General features: G+C 44.9%; 1 protein-coding gene across 6 annotated transcripts in view; it reads left to right on the plus strand.

Moving 5' to 3' along the window:
• Window positions 1-1,755: 1,755 nt before the first annotated feature.
• LOC121600455 (insulin-like growth factor-binding protein complex acid labile subunit) overlaps window positions 1,756-17,166 on the plus strand; it is a 202,954-nt gene continuing 187,543 nt past the window's right edge. For 5 of the 6 annotated variants that reach the window (XR_006005828.1, XM_041929061.1, XM_041929059.1 and 2 more), the window contains exon 1: window positions 1,756-3,589. The gene's annotated coding sequence lies outside the window, so the exon portion shown is untranslated. The remainder of the gene's footprint in view (window positions 3,590-17,166) is intronic. The other variant, XM_041929060.1, reaches the window with a different exon arrangement.

Raw genomic sequence — 17,166 nt, forward strand, 5'->3', positions numbered from 1 at the left:
TTCTTTGGCACAACAACCGCTGTAGTGTCATGTTGTGCCTGTACCCACTAGTGAAGTGAGCTTGGCTTTCAGTGACTTATTGTAACCATAGCAGGATAGTCAGTCCTACGTATGGGAGCACGGTCTATTTACCCCACGGCTTGAACCCATGACGGGCTTGTTATTGAGTCGTCTGAGTTGACGACTGTACCACCAGTTCGGCCCGTCAATTCGTCAATATCAATACCAAAAATCAATATCTGCCGCTAATGTTTTAATTACTAATCCATGTAGCAAAGCATGTAGCTACGGTGACTACGGATATATCTGACTCTACATGTTGTTCATCATCCTGATTTTAAAGACAACAATCAAAGACAAGCTCAGGTATTTAATCTTGATTAAAAAATGGGATAGTTTCATGTGCTTACTTAAAAATGAGGTGAGCTTACAAATTTGTGCTTTTCTTTTTCAAGTATTATCATACGTAATGTATTGTTCTATCTCTTCTTAGTTTTATGTCTTGTATTTATGTGGACATACAAATAAAAGATTCTATTTTGTTTTGTTACAGTTTTTGTTAGTATATTTAATATATTTTCCACATTTCATTACATCAATCCATCTAGCATCGCAAATGACAGCAACTATTTGAAGTCATTTATTTTCCCAAGTCAGCAAAAATACCAAATCAAACGATTGCAGTCCTTTTCCTATCTTTAAATAATGTTCCTATCCGTGCAAAACGTAATCAAAAACAACTGCTGCTTCATCAATTCCCCATCGAGGGGACAAATTCATTCGGTTTGAAATATTTCACCTTGCCCAAGTTCTCCAGCACCCGGCTGGATTTGCTGACGAGTAGGGGAACAAGGCCGCAACACAAAAAGGTTCATTTGCCCTGACTCCGGTAGACTTTGTGCTCCGGAGTTTCGTTAAGTTTGTGCGTGCAAGAGAGGGCGAAAACGTGGCCGAGAGAATCATTTTCGAACAACTGGCCCGCACTGGCACAAAAACACGTTCGGCACCGTAGCGGCTTCATGTTCTCTCTTGAATTCATTCTCCGGGGAAGCCGTGGTGCAATGTTTTCATTTATTTGAATGAATATTTACTTGCAGGGTTTATGGAGAAGGGCGAATTTCGAAGTACATCTTGCTGAAGGTGTTGTGTTTATGCTTTTGAATTTGTTTGTTGCAAATAAACAGTTTTCGTGTCGTAATAATTACTGTTTAGGCTTAAAGAAAATCTTAATGGTCTTACTCAATTATTCTGTTCGAGGAGATAATTACATAGCAGTAATGTGAAATCCAAAGAATCTGTCGTTTATAGTGAAATTAAATATTAAATTATTTAGTTTACAACCTATTTTTCTGTTGCCTCATTTATTCCAATCTGTCAAACAAAATATAGTTGTATGAAATACTAATAAACTACTACGAATTTCACGAATTTTAAATAAGCCATTTCATGGAAAACCGTTTATAGGTCTACAATGTATTTCATCAATGACAATTTTGAGAATGGTAGTAAGAAATGCAGTTTAGCACATTTGAATTATTTCTAATTACATCGGCTCTTCGTTTTATTTCTCCTCCTTTTTGTGGTTTTCTGCATGATTCAACCAGCCGGAACAGGTCTTTCGCAAGCCTCTCGTTAGTTCATTCCATTCACCGATTAAACCTTACCATCGAGCGTATGTGTGTGTGCGGTTGTGTTTCGTTGGTTCGTTCGAAACGCTCGAACGTTTCACTGTTTGTGTTCATTTCATTCATCGCCGTGTTCTCGCCGCGTACGGACGTGCGTCGCGCGCTTTGTGTGTGTCTCGGGAAGGCCGAATTACGTACGTTGCGTGTTGCGCGTGAAGCTGTCGAGTATCGAAACGTTTACAGTGCTACAGCATCCGGCCGACTGGTGCTTAATATTAGACCGTGTGGTAGAGTATCAAAATAGTTAGTGATGGGCGAAATTAATTCCATGTTTATCGCCCGTTAACGCAAACCGTACCATTGCCGAGCAAACAGATGATGAAGTGCAAAAGCGTGTACAACACCTGAACCCAACGACGCGGCAACCGGCGTACGGCAGATATATTGTGCAAGTGTTTGTAGCAGCGCGACAGTGCGACATTCGTATTTTTTTGGGGGTTTTAAATGGTTTCGTTTCGATCTACAAGCTATGCGTGTGTGTGTGTGTGTGTGTGTTTGCGACCTCGGCCATAAGATAACCGGCGTACCGGAATTCATCAAAGCCCGTCCCCCGTTCACCGCATAAATCGTTCCCTACACCGGGAGGTCGTTTCATTCGTAGGTGTTATCTGTGATTGTTTGTGTCCGGTTATCGTGACGTGTGGTGTGCGCAATATCCCATCACCTTCAACTGTTGGCCCCAGACAGAGGCCTACAAAAAAATGTAACGTACGTACAGAAAAGGGTCATCTGCGAAACGAAAGCGAAACACCAAACTAAAATAAAAAAAAAAGTGCACAAGTGAAGGGAACGCATCGCCTCGTGTTCGGGCCACGTTTTCGATTAATCAATCGAAAGAAAAATCGATCGAACGTGATCTGGTCCAACGAAGGAGGGAAAAATACAACGTTTTGCAAGGGTGGCTGAGTACCAGACGATAGGCCCCGGCAGGAGCATTATGTTGGACTGTGTCGTCCCCTGCCCGCTGTGGTGCAAAGAAATTGGCACTGCGTGATCGAGAACGGGGAAGAAATTCGTTCCAGTTCCGAATAATGGTGACCTCCTCGTTGTGAGGGAGCACAACTAAAGCGAAAAATTGGAGCAGCCCCGGTGATAGTGAAGGGCCCAGCATCGTCGCTCCGGCTCTGCTTCGTGCAAAACAAAAACAAAACCCGGCTAGCAGTTGTTGAAGTAATACGGTCGTCGGGTTGGTCGAACACACACACACGTGTGCTGCAGCTCATTGTGTTTTGTTCGGCGGGCGGTAGCGATTTGTCAATATTTTCGCTATTGGAATTAGGTTCAATAATAAAACGGTGGGGTTTTGATTTGAATAGATCGCGCTTCCCATTCGCCTCTGTGTGTTCCTTCGTACGTGTTTGTGTATGATGTGTATGTGTGTGTGTATGTGCTAGTGTCTATATGGTGTGGTATAAGTGATTGATCTTCCACCGGCAAGGCGACAGCAGGAGATCAAAGATTGGAGAAGAAAAATCGTCTCCGCTGGATACGGCTGTAGCGAGGCAATTTCCCTTGCTTGAGTTTGCTGGAAGGCAATGTGAGAGTGAAAGTGAAAAATTCGCGTTCCTTCGCTGTGGAAAGAAAAAAAAAAGAAGTTCAATATATTCAATCAAAGGAAAGGTTATTTTCCCCTCATTCCGAGCAATCCTTGTGGCATAATATTGTGTGCTGTGCTGTGATTCTGTGAGCGATTGCGGCTTGAAAAAGCGAAGGGTTGACGAAAATATATCGCAAAAAAAATCAATTCAAATTATTAAATTAAGGTGTGCTTTTTGTGCATAAAAGAAGAAGCCAGTTTCAAGGTTGCAAATCAGCTGGATATTGAAACACACTTCAAAGTACCAGATCCTAACATTCACCCTGTGGACGGGAAGTTCTTCTACTCTCAGACTTCAATAAGAAAGGTATGTAGCTAATTGGAATCCCTTCTCTTGCACCATCAAACATCGAAAGGTTGAAAGATTATTTTTGATGTCATCTCCACAACCAATTCTGCTGGAATTAATTTACTGAAGCTTAGTTTCTTGAACGTAAGCCCACGATTAGTTGGACATTTTTCACACCAGAGAAGGGTGTAGTTTTTGAGTCTTGGGACGATGCTAGATTTGCTAAACAGGTGTCCGTCCTCGCCTGTAAAGATGGTTGGTTAGCTGATTGGGTCTTCCCTGGGATGTTGGCGGTGCAACCCACACACTCGTGTGTGCCGCCTGTGTTTGCAACTTAATCTTAACGATGAAGAAATGGTGCCCTAATCCCGGTGCTGCCCGGTGAGCTCCAACAACCGGGAACTTTACAGCCCAGGACGTGTCTCAGTCCATTCAATGCTGTTTGGACTATTGCCAGATTGGAGGTGGGTGGTGTTTTGGAAACTTGGTCCTTTTTAGCTCCACAAGAAATCTTTCAACCGATCTCAATTCCAGAGAAAAACTTCCCTCCCAACTTGTTTCGTTAAGAGTTTCGAGCTGGTATTTCTGCTACAGATGGTAGAAGTAACTCTCGTTCTGCATATGTCGCTCAATTGATTTCGACTTAATTCTGAATTAATGGTCACCTCCAGTGTAGTAAGAACGTGTACGGCTCGAGGGTGGGTGGACGCACTCTTTGCATGCCGATCCACTGAGTCATTGGCGTAAATTAGACACTATGTGTGACTTGCGCCACCCAAGTCTCCGGTCTCCTGGGAAGTAACTTGTGCCTGGACAAAAACTTTATCTACCACTTGCGATCGACAGGGCGTTTGGTTTAATGGTCAGCCGTTTTCATGATTGATGGAGCATGCTTTAAATGCTACTTCACTTTAAATTACACCCATACAATGAAACGGACACTACCACAAACTCTACCCCTGTTACACCACAATTTAGACGTTTTGTTTTAGTTTAGTTCCAAAGTTAGTAAATACACACATCCAGACACCCTGGGACCCGGAAGACACATACACACACGCTTACCATTTGAAACACATTTCAAAATGCCACAGAAAACGGAAAACTCTCTCTCTCTCTCTGCCTGGTGAAACTGTGATGCAAACAGGGCTACTTTTCACCCTCCCTTTTTGCTTTGCGATTGTTTTGTGTTGATTAGTTTACCCCCAGCGTTGTGTACGAGTGCTACTTCTCGGGAGCTAATTGGAACGCCCGTTTGCTGTCGGAAGAAGTTTCCCGGTCCCGGGATGCGGTAGAAGAAGAGTTTCTTCCTGCCCATTCGGGTCCCAGTGGTCGTTCGTCACCTCACTTAACCGGCTGGACCGGTGGGCACATTTCTACCGCAGTGTCCTGGAACCGGCTAGTTGGCCGTTTGTTTTCAAAGGCAAAACTTTGCTTTCGAGCAGTGGTGTTGAAATGTGTTAGTGGCGATGGGTAATTGTGAGATGCAAGGGTTATAGGGCGGGGAAACTCCATTAGGGCGCAGACTTGTCAAACGTATGTCCTTGCAGCTCTCATGTAATGAATGTCTGAAGCGATAAAGCAGTACGTTTAGTTATAATTGTAGAGTTGTAAGTTGTAATACTTGAAGGACCTTAATGTCTAGATTGAAAGGATCGTCATTTTTCCCAGTTATTGTGGTATACGTCTCAATTGAAGCGGAGCAACATGTGAATTACAATTCAATGATTCATCGTGTTGAAAATGAAGAAAAGTTACGCGTGAACATTGATTAAGACTTGAGAGATAGAAACAATGACATCTTAATTTTGAATACAACTAATTAGTAGACGTTTGCTGAGGTAATGAAGAGTTTCAATCAAGACAAACCTATTTGTGAGACAATCACGATATCTACAAGAATTGAAGTTAATTATTCATATTCTTTCAATGAGTTTCAAGCAAACGATTCTGTCCATAACATCAATAAAAAATTTGTTTGACAACACTGCTCTCTAAAAGTCCTTGGTAATTCGTTGCATGCTGTTTCTATAGCTAGAATGCAGCATTTTTGTTCCACGCAGTTCCCAAGCTGTGCAGAGTACCGTGTATTCGCCAGCAGAGAAAATGGAAGTAAAACTTCCCAACTCCAGTATGCTAACAAAGCGCTTGCAAAACTCCTAGAACAGTGGTTTAGACTTTTCTCTCCTACCAATGGTCTCCATTAACTTGGACCAGCAAACTACGAGAAGTTGTAACTTGATTCGTCCACTCGTCAGAACGACGACCATCGCTCGACATGCGCCGCACCGCGACAGCGTGTGATGCAGAATCTTTCCCATTTGCCACAGGAAATGCCGGCAGCAACCTGTTCGGACGGTCGTTGCAAACCTGTGCTGCCAGTTCCGGTTGTCCGGTTGACCGGTTTTCGACCAGTGCATCCGGTAATCGAACCGAGCGTGCCCAGACACACTGCGCACTATTTCCAATTCTTGGATTCAAATCCAATCCGTCCGAGGTGTAGGGTCCATCATCGCGCGCGCGGTCTATCCGACTGGCATGAAATCTCTGTGGTTTCATGAAAGGCATCCGGTGTGTGAGTAGTTCTGCCGAGTCTACGTAGCTTGCAAAATGCGTTTCATATTACGCGTGTCGCTCGGACACAGCAGACACAGATCTGCTTTTCTCGGTTTTTCTGTGCGAGAGAGATCCGATGCGCTCCTGCGGGTTTGAGGCACATGGCCCCCGGGAAGCGCGTTATTCAATGACCTGTCAACGGGTTCGGGTCGTTACTTAGGAACGCCGATAATGTCAACCATTGTGGCGGAGGGCATGATGTATTAGTTTTGAAATTGGAGCTAGCGATGAGTTAAAGGCAGTAGAAACAAATTGGATTGGTGATAGTTGTCAAATCTCGCCAGAGCAGCGCTGATAAGGGATGCACATCTGTCATGCGAGATAATAAGGGTTAGGCTGATAATGGTTCCAACCATAATAAGGAGTGCACGAAGAATGCGTTTTTCAGCAGTTGGGCTCCATCATCAGAATTAATAAGAAGGTACAGTTTCACACAAGAAAAAATGAAAATAAATGGATTTGAGTAGCGCTAACTGCGGGTTCAAGAGTAAGTGCAATCATAAACAAACAATTTTTATGTAGTTGCCAACCTAAAACAAACAAAAAAACTTTCTTCTGAGCCGCATTTGTTGCTTAAGGGATCATCATAGCTCGTCAGTTTTTTTGTTTTGGTTTCTGTTTGAAAGTAACGATGATCACACGAGCTAAAAAACGAAAACCTCTCTTGATCGACAGAAGCTCGAGCCTGAGCGGGGATGGTGTGGATAAGAAAAAGTGAAACAAGCGACCGAACGAAACGGAACAAATATTGCCTTAATTACCAGACGGGGGCCATCCCATCCTCTCGGCAGGCCTCGCGACTTACTGCTGCCTGGCCTGGCGCGCCGGCAACCCGCGTTTAAGAGGCTCTATCTGTTTAAAGATTTTTAATGACCTTTTAGCATGACATCGCCTCCGTCTCCTCCACGCTCTACGTGTCGCTTTTCCCACGAGACGCAGGCCACAGATGAACAGCTTATCACACACTCACATACACATTCACTCACATATTTACACTACGGTCGATTCATCGTCACTTCAACCGACAGAGCCGTGTGTGTTCAATGTGTTCAATCTTACAAAGAGAACAAAAAATTGGCTTCATTTTCCCCGCGCGATTTCGCCGTTTCCCGCGCACAGTGGAGTCAATTTCTTTAAAAGGTCGCATCTGTTTTACTCCGGTTAAACGCGCTGCTGCTACCACCAATTTCCACCGGGGGGATTTCGGAAGAGATATGGAAGGCATGATATGGATGCTTTTTTTGTTGTTGTTACATTCCCTCGCCAGTATTCCTGCAAGAGGGTAGATCATTTACGCGGGATGACGAAAAAGAATAGCGTACTGTATTTTTTTTTTTGTATACTTCATCCCGTACTTTTTTTTTGCTGTTGTTTGTGGAGGGTTGTTAACTCTGAGACATCTTCCCCGGGGCTCAGGTTCTTGAAGGAATGTGTTGAGAGGCTGGCGAAACAACCATTCCGCCTTGTTGCGGTGGAAGATTTATTTGAGAAATTCGGTTCCTTATCGCGCACCAACCGCCAGACTTCGCCGCGGCGACTTCGTTGGGTGACTTTATTGATCGTTTAAAAAAAAGAAAGGGAACGAACTTGAGCACGGATGTCAGTGTGTATGGTGTGTATCTGTATGTATCAGAATGTACACATTTAATTACGCTATCATTTGTCTTTGTGGACAATCATTTGCGGGTTGGGAATTTTCTTCAGCCGAGACAAACACGTTACAAAAATTGAAACATAAAAACAAAAACCATTTTCCATTATTCAAAAGGCATAGAAAAGTGCTGTAACTGGGTACTTGATAAATGCAATTGATTGAACAAAAATTCCAGCCTATCCCAGTAGGACATTGGAAAATTGGATCGGGCTGCCGTTGTGCATGGCAAGGCGGTGGAATTAAAATTGCAAACGTAATTTATCGATTCCAAGCTAATCGGGCTTCTGTTCGCAGGGGAAGTGAGGTCGGCTCAGCTCTAGCCAATCCATTCCGGTCACTGAAGCCGAGGTGGTGTTCCGGGCGTACACATACATCTACCCGACCCCGACATTAGCTGCAACACACACAGCTGGTATTTACGTTTTTGCAAACTCCCGGCAGTCCATACCCACTGTATCCAAGAATTGGTTTGAGCAACTCAGCTGCACAGCTAGGTAAACACACACATGTGTCCTCTCTCGTGGCTCTCGTCCTATTCTCCGCATCCCCTGACCGGTGTAGGACGCTCCCGTGTAAGCAGGGCAAGGGTTAATTATTCATCAGTTTATGGGAATTACCTAACCCTACCCCTACCTGTGGGCTTTAAAGTGCGCTTGTGGCAGCCTTTTGCCGTTCCCCAACTTCAGTGGTTTGAGTTGTGTGGCCCCCTGGCCCAAGATTATTTCTCCCGAGGCAGCAGCAAAACTGTTGTTTGGTCAAACGGATTTGGCTTTCCCAGAGTGTGTGGTTGTGGTGCGTTCCAGCAGCTCCACTTGTTTCACTTTTGGTTAATATTTGAGAATGTTTGCATGTTGCTTCGCTCGGTCGAGCTAACAACTCTCTGCTACGAGCGTGTCTGTGTCCGTAGTTGCGTAAAGGTTGAACCGGGCAGCTTATTCCAATCCTCCGAAAGAAGCATTGATTATATTTCTGTGTGTTGAGTGTGTGTTTTTTTTTCGTTGTTGCGCTCTCTTCCATAGGGAAAGTCTGCCGTGTGGGTATGATTACAGGCTACCTTCCAGGCTGGCCCAAGAATTGCATAATCCTGCCGGCACTTCTGGCTACTGCTGCTGCTGGCAAAACGCAACCGTTCCACGTGTACGAAAATTTGCCCACGCAGCTGCTTTGTTTGGATTAACTGCAAACCCTGCGGGCAGTGGAGGATTGAGGAAGCGGCCAATTTTTTGCGGCTCCTCGCAGGCTAGTTACAACTCGCTCTAGCCCCTTGGGGGAGGAGGTTTTGTGTGTTATGCGATACCGGACCGGCTCGAAGCGATCCGAAGGCCAAAAGGCTGAGCCGGAAATGAATTCTAGGCTCACCTTTACCACTCTATGCTTCAGGAAAATGATATCGATTGGCTTACGGCGGTGAAGTCTGTCTGATCCCTGCAGTACTAGCGAACCGATACATTTCTGGACATTTTAGCCTGGCTCCTTTTGGAAGACGGAAAGCGGCTAGCTGAGGCTTGAGGCATTGCTTTTGGGCATTTTGGAATAGCGAATGATATCGTGTAGCAAAGGGGGAGCTTTAAACTGGTTCCAATTATTACTCTCGTTTATTGCTAGCCTCATGATGGGATACCTATTCTGAAGGGTAGGACGAATGATTGTTTTCAGAGTTGTCTTTGGTACGGATTATAAGGCGAGCTGTAATACCCTGGTTTTAATTACATTGGTTTTATGCCGATTAGAATCCACTTGTAACGCTTTATGGAAGATGAAATAGACTTTATCATTGCAATATTGTTGGATTGTGAAAAGATCTAAGCTGTAGTTCATATGGATTGGTAATGAAGTCTTTGACGTTTACAAAAGGTTCTCAGTGTGTTCATTGTAACTCACAAACCTTCGAAAGTTAATCGCCACTTCAGGTAAGATGTCTGAATGCCTTGTTTCCTCTAGAATTATTGGCAATTCATTTAAAAATGAAAGGTAAATGCTTTCAACAAAACTGTCAGATTAAGAAATTGGAGTTAGAAGTCTTGCCTTTCATTGTTATTGTTCATGTTTTAATTGAAGTATTTTTGAGCTCTCTTTTCTGTACTTCTGTGAAAGAAGTACCAGAAGTTCCCAGGCAGAAGTTCCTTTACTTGACATTACTTGATTTTTATTACAAATTTAATGTTAACTTCCATTCAAAAGGTGTTCAAGTCTATTATACTTTATTTAATTTCTTGTTTGATCAGATATTCTGGGCAGATCCTATCTTATCTATGCCTTAATTTCAAATTGGAATCACAATGTGACTGTTTCACATTATTATCTTCATCTTGTATCATCTTAAATTTGGAACGTTTCCAAGATCTTTAAACTTCAACGCTCTTTAAACGGGGGATTAACTGCACCAAAGAGCAAATAAACCACAGAGAAAAAAAAATCTGAAAAATCCTAATAAACCGTACGGATGTCATTGGGACTCGGATCGAACCCAGCCCGCAGGGGTGGTAAACATTACAAAAAAAACGAAACAAACACACGGAGCGACAGCATAACGGGAATGAAGAGGCTGTGGCTAAAGAGCACCAAACTGTCGGCGCCTCGTAAGTAAACCGATCGCTGAGAAGGGAACGCAACACAACGGGCCTGAGCTCCACGGTCCAGGACGATTGGCTTGTTGACAGATTCGGCCGAGTGAGACTTTTTACCTCGCTCTCTCCCACCTCGCCATTGTTGTTTGTTTGCTGTTGAGTTTTTTTCCCTCCCCCATTTATTTTTCCATCTTTTCCGATCGCTCAAGACATCAGTTTTGAATTCTTCCAGTCCATTGCTCTCACGGGGGGGGGGGGGGGGGGGGGGGACGTGTTCGTCGTGGTTGAAGAATGGCTGAAGAAACCCGCCGACGACCTGCACTGATTGACACCGAACAATTGACCACACTTTTAAGCTTCCTCGAAATCCAAACCCCCGGGCCGCACTCCAGTTTGTGACCTCACCCCCCGGAGAATCCCCCATGGGAGGATTCGATTACATTCTCTCAATCTACTCCAGCCTCCCCTCCACCTTCAACGCGTTTGATATGATTCGCGCTGATTCGATGGCTACGATAGCGGCGAGAGCTTTTTCCCCGTTTTCGGTCCAGATATTATATGGTGGTGCTGCATGGTCGGATGGAGTTGGAAGAAGGGAAGAGGACCACCACCGGCTGCTCGCCCGCTGCTCGATGATTTTGTCCATCCGTCAGCAATGTGTTGCCTGGGCCGATCGTTAGGGCCGCTGTGGAGTTCCCTCGGTGCAAACGTGCACGAAGATATCATTAATCAAAATTAAATTGTTTCGGCCCGAGCAGCGCGCACAACTCCCTGGGTTTGGATGTTGCTTTATGTTTGTGCCTTTGTGCTGGGTTTTTTTTTCGCTTTGTTTTGGAGTTGGAGAAGGAGAATTGGACAAGATTTTTTTTTCTTCCGTTTCGTTGCTGGTTTTGTTTGGTGCCTGTCGGCAGGCCCCTGTCACCCGTGCGGCTGCTGTGAGTTTCGCAGCAGAACATGGTTGCGATGGTCCTCCATGACACTCCCGGTCCGTTATGATGCGGGTCAGCGAAAAGCTGAGCAGAGAGAGGAAGAGAGACAGAGAGAGAAATCGGTGGCACTGTTTGATTCGACTTTTCTGTGGGTGAGTTTTTGTGTGCTTGTGTATCTGTACTGATGGTGATTTCCACTCCGTCCGCTCTCCTGTTCTTCGCCGAATGCCCCGCATCCGTGCGCAAGAAGCATAAAAATGGGATCATCCAAACCAGCAGATGGATGACGGTTTCGGGATCAATCGGGGCGGATCACCGACACGGAAGCGCCCGGCATCTATCGCAATGCTCTTCGATTATTGGCTTTCCCTGGCTCTGCGGGCCTCTTCTCCGACCGGTGGTGGATTGTTTTCTGTTTATCGATGTTCCGGGTCCGAAAACGTCCGCAAAACAACGAACCGCGCCCGCCCCGTCGCTCCCGTTCGTCGGAAGCTGGCACCGGCAGAAACATTGTTTTCCCTTGTGTCGCCCTACCCCGCACGCGGATCCTTACACGCTTGTTAGAGCCAAAGCGAGAGGACTGTCCATCCAATCATAAGGGGCGCTTGTGCGCCTTGTGGAACGGTGACGCACGGTGGACGCGAAGCGTAAATGACAAGAGATACACTTCCGTTGTTATTGTTTTTCTTTCATCAAGACCCTCCGGCCCGGGGGGACCGCCAGAACCCGCATTGTTCAATTGTGTGTTCGCTAGCGCCCAGTGTTGCCCGGGATTGCGGTGATGCAAGGTGGCACGGTGTGGTGTTTATTATTGTTGGTCTATTTGTCAAATTTCAAGTCCGAGCCTGGTCGGTTTGTTAGCGGCTGTGGGAGACGTGTGGGAGACGGAACACGGCTAGAGCCAAACATGGACATGTGGAGGCCCGCGTCCCAGCTTGTGTCGTTTCGGACATCGATGCCGTCGTGTTTCGGATGCGTGGGGACCGCTGCAGACCTGTGAAAATATGTGTCGTTAAAAGAGATTTTGTGTGATGTGCGCGTTGCTTTGGCGGTGGGGAATTGAAATTTGATGTTTCTTTTATCTTGATTATGGCTAAAAGACATGTCTTGGCAACGGGGTTGTGGAAATGTCAAACATGGAATTTGGTGAATTTTGAATAAGTTATGACGCAACCGATGAACACGGACCAACTGTGACTGAATCAACCCCGTCTAGGAATATTATAATTAGCAAAGGTTCTTGTTGTCTAAAGCCCATTAGATGCGATACTATGCTCAATGAACTCTCTCAATTGAGGATGCCTAAGTGTCATTAGTAGGCAATTTGACAATCAATTGAATTCAATGAATGCCAGAATTGACTTGAAATAGCAATTTTCAAGATTTTAAAAAAACCTTCTATATTAATTTTCATAGATCTTGGAAAACTGTCCAATTTTTTTGTTTTTTTTTTTTTGGAGTAACGGTAAACTGTCCAATTTTGAGGGCATTTAAGTTTTCCGATAGATATTTTGTTCCACAATTAACGAATCGACAACAAGAACCAAAGTTATCTGATTAGGAGCATTGAAAAAAGTTCTTTATCTCGGAACTGTGGCATTTCCAAGAATTGAGAAAATTAATTGATTCCAATTTTCTGGAGATTGGAACCTGCATAACCCCTATGTCTGTGAGAACTCAATGCTCAAGAACTCTGTCTACGTTGGAGTTACCTGGAATCTGAATTCAATATTTTATGCATCCATGCATTTGTCTTAGGTAAACCTGCGAATGCTTACTCATGCTTTCAAGACCTCTCAATTTTTATTAAAGATCAATAACAGATATTGGACTCTAATGAGATTGTGATACATCCCTTGGACAGCATTTGGGTTTTCAATATGTTGAGCCACATTGTCACAATAGTGGGAATTCTTGGAAGCGCACATACTCCGAAGCATTCTGAAGCAGGAATAGAGCATACTTTCCCTGCCATTATGTCCATTTATCTAATGCTCACATAATGTTCAATGCTTTAAACATGCAGCTGTACTTGTGCCGTCCAACACCGTTGCGTGATTTAATATCACTTCAAAGAAATTGTTATAGCAAATTGTGTATCTCCAAACTGCACATAGCAGTTGGCTTAAGGGAAACGGCACAAACAAACCATTTCATCCATCCTCGTTGAAATCGTGCTCATGATTGTCAAACTATTGTGCTCGCGGTAAGCGCTGGAGAAACCTTAGCGTCCGTAACAGATGCTTGATTTCCTTTCGGCATGGAAACTTATCCGAAAAGGTCAACCACGAGATGCCTAATTGTAGCTCGTTTCGGAAGAGAGCGAATTGGCATAGGCACTTACTACGCTCAGTGTGTTTCCCCGCTCCCCGACACATTCCGTCCCTGCAGCCGATGGATGGATAAGTTCAAAGAAAATTCCTGCCAGTTTGCGTTAAATAGTTCGGCGGATCGCTTTCAATGTGCGGCGGGCCGGGGATCGATTCCGTAAGCCTGCCCGGCGGAACCACGGACGCAGATGAAAAGTCGTGGACGCGGTGCATACTATCGACAACAAAGCGAACCTGGGGCTCGAATCGTGAGGGAAGGAACGGCATTACAGATGCCGCCGCCGGATGGTGCAGTGGTGGAAGGGCACCGGGAATGGAAATCCAACATAGTTCCGTCCATTCTTGTTCAATATCTTTTGTGTTGAATTTTATTTTTGGAGGCATTCCTTCCTTCCTTTCCGCTGCTGCAGCCGCGACGCTGGCCGTTGGCTGCTGTCTGATTTAATTTGATTTGATTTGATTCGTAGCCGTGTGTTGTTGTCATTGTTCCGTTTCGTTTGGATTAATGCGCACGAACGTTCTCTTTTTTTTGGAGGAGGTTGTACAAGCTGTTGGGCCTTTGTCTGGAGTCGTTGGTGCACTTGACAGAAATCGTAGCTGTTGTTTGGTGTTAGACTAAATTGATCATGGCTCGAAACGGTGTTCAATAATTAGCGGCTATGTTTTTGAAAAGTCGAATCATATTTCTGGCTTGACGAACGAAGGGAACAGAAGGGAGTTGGTTGGAATTAATACCAACTTCTCGATGGAGTGAGTGTGAGCATAACAAGTCAACGGAATAACGGAATGCCATCGCCGTTCTGCACAAACGTCGGCTGTGAACGATTTCTTCGAGAAGATATAAATCAAGGGACCTGACGAAAGGATGCCGTCAAGATGATACCCGCGTGATAACGTCTCAGTCCCGTCGAGTGCGATTCCGATACCTCGGGACGACGGTCATCGTTGGGTGCTGCTTGTCTCCCTCGCTTGCACTCTGGGCAAACCATGGACACTGTTGATCGATGAAGCCAAAGAACTCGCGGCACGAGATGCCCACTCCCGCCCCCTTTTCGTTTTGGCTTTGCCGTGCTCAAAATCGGCCAATTGATTGGTCAAGTTAAGAGGTGGTGAGGTTGGGGCTATCTTTTTTTTTTTTTTTTTTTTTTGGCGGATGAAGAAACGAGAACCGATGAAGTGTCCGAGATAGCCCGGGACCCCGGCGGGCATTTCAACAAACACGGGCGTGCGCGCCCGCACTCACTAGTACCCCGATGATCCGGCGGCCTATGATTCAACAAATTTTCGCTTCATTCTCCCAATTCTTTCCAATCGTCCCGCTTTTCATTCCACACACACATACTTATGACAGACGCCAAAGTGGGGAAGAGGGCAAGACCGGAGTTTGCAGTTATCTTTTGCCCCCCATAGGCTTGAAGGGTTCGCTTTATATCAGATTAAACCATCGTGATCGTGTGGAGGGCCAGCCAAGTGTTTCAAGGGAGTTGGTGGTCGCTATTGATGGCTTTTAGAGGGTTTTCCGCCGACTTTCATCGTCAACGTCAGGGGATGCAAACGAAAAAAAAAAAAACAAGATACTCTCCAGACCTCATCTTGGCGGTGATCTTGTGACGGATTGTCCGGATGAGGGCGGCAAAGGAAATGAGATTTTTTTTTTACATTCGCTCAGCTAAGCCTTTTTAGGATACTCCCAATGCCGCTTACGACGGCAAGCGAGTTTAGTAGTACGTTGGTTTAAATTTCAAATAAGTCTGTACGTTTTTGTTCCGGCAGACTGGTGTTACGATTGATCTAGTTTCGCAAAATCGATTTATTGTACAGGCGAGCAAATGCCCTTTTAATATCTTAACTTACTATTTAAAAAATGGTTATAAAAAACTACTCTAGCGCTTTACTTCGAACCCATAGTAGCTCTCCGACAGGTTTCAATTGTCAATTCTAGGATTAGTAATTGTTGTGAATATCTTTCTTCACTTCTGCAGATTCGAGAATAATTCCAGGACTGGAACTAATTCTTGGTTTATGAGAAATTCAGAACTAGATATAGGAACTAGTTCCAAACCTAATAAGGTCAAAGGCCAGCTTTAAGAAAGATTTGGGATCCAGATCAATAGTGACCTTTAATCGATATTGTGTTTGATATGTGACAGTACCCAACCAACAAAACAATAGTCCATCTAAGTTTACACCAAAGTTAGGGATGTCTATTCCGATATGAGCTAAATAGGCAAATAAACATTGTCTATCACTTAGTGAAAGGTGTTGTAGTTAACACTCTCCAAGGATACTTGTGTTGAAAGTAAAAGAAAATATTATGCCATCAGTTGTTTTCCCAAAATTATTGGAGTGTCTTTGAGAGGTTTGTAACACTCCAAAAAACTCATAATAATACTTCGTTCGGTAGCCACAAAGGAAACTGTACCAAATTGAAACCTTGGGGTTCCAGCCGCGGCACAGTACAAGGTTTTACAATAATTACTGCACAGACTGTCAGAACATGGTGCCGTTTAAACTAGGTAGAAGTAGGCTAATGAGGCATAAAATAAGTTTTTTCTTGCTGCTCCCTGTTTCTGCTATCTCGTCGGCCCGCGACTCCTGCTCGATAAACTCCACACGCTGTAGCTCATTTAATCTCTATAATTACCGATTATGGACCACAATACACACAGCATACCGGCGCTATTGTGCGCCGGTGACGGCGAGGGTATGTACCGGTAAGGTTGATTAGTTTGTCCAGCCGATATCCGTAGCTCAGAAACAAAACTTGGGGAGCTGCTGCCGGTCAGAGGAGCGGGAGAGTACGCAAGGCAGACACAGCACTCAACACAAGCGCACACTGAACAACTCCATGCTCGATGGATTATCGATTATCGATTGGCGAGGGTTGTTGGCTACAGGTTGTTTTTGGAGTCGCCCTTGTTCCTTGCTTCTGGTCCAACCCGGCCCCATCCATTGTGAACGAGTGTTCCGGTTGCCGTTTGCATAATGATGCCTGCCTATTGAAAATAGTTTGAAGTATTTTGAAGGTGGTGGTATATTTATCTACCCTCCAAGCTTTCTGTAGAAACCTCAATACATCACACCTACACATATCCAGACACAAGCATGCTTCACGTAGTAGAAACTCTTCCTATCGGGCGTGTAGTACGATAGCAGCTCGGTGCGTGTAGACTCTTCCCGGGCGCTCAACAAAACTAAACAAACGACAGCCAGAGTGTCGTAAAATCTGAACCGCCCGCCACACCTTCTAGCGCGACACGGGCGACACCTTCGCGGTCTGGAATGTTAATGGTTCTCTGGGAAGAGCCTACCAAACCAACCACCACCGCAGCCACCCACCTACGAGTTTATTATTCACTCGTCATATTATTCTTCGGCAGAAGCTGCTCCGTGGTGTGGCTCGAAGTTCGCCCACCAGCCAAAACCTCGCCGCCAACCCGCCAAAACCATAATGCTCGTTTTTGGATGCTGCGACCGCAAACTCCCGGTCCCGCATCGG

This window comes from Anopheles merus, chromosome 3L, assembly GCF_017562075.2.
Source record: "Anopheles merus strain MAF chromosome 3L, AmerM5.1, whole genome shotgun sequence".
NCBI classification, from domain to species: domain Eukaryota; kingdom Metazoa; phylum Arthropoda; class Insecta; order Diptera; family Culicidae; genus Anopheles; species Anopheles merus.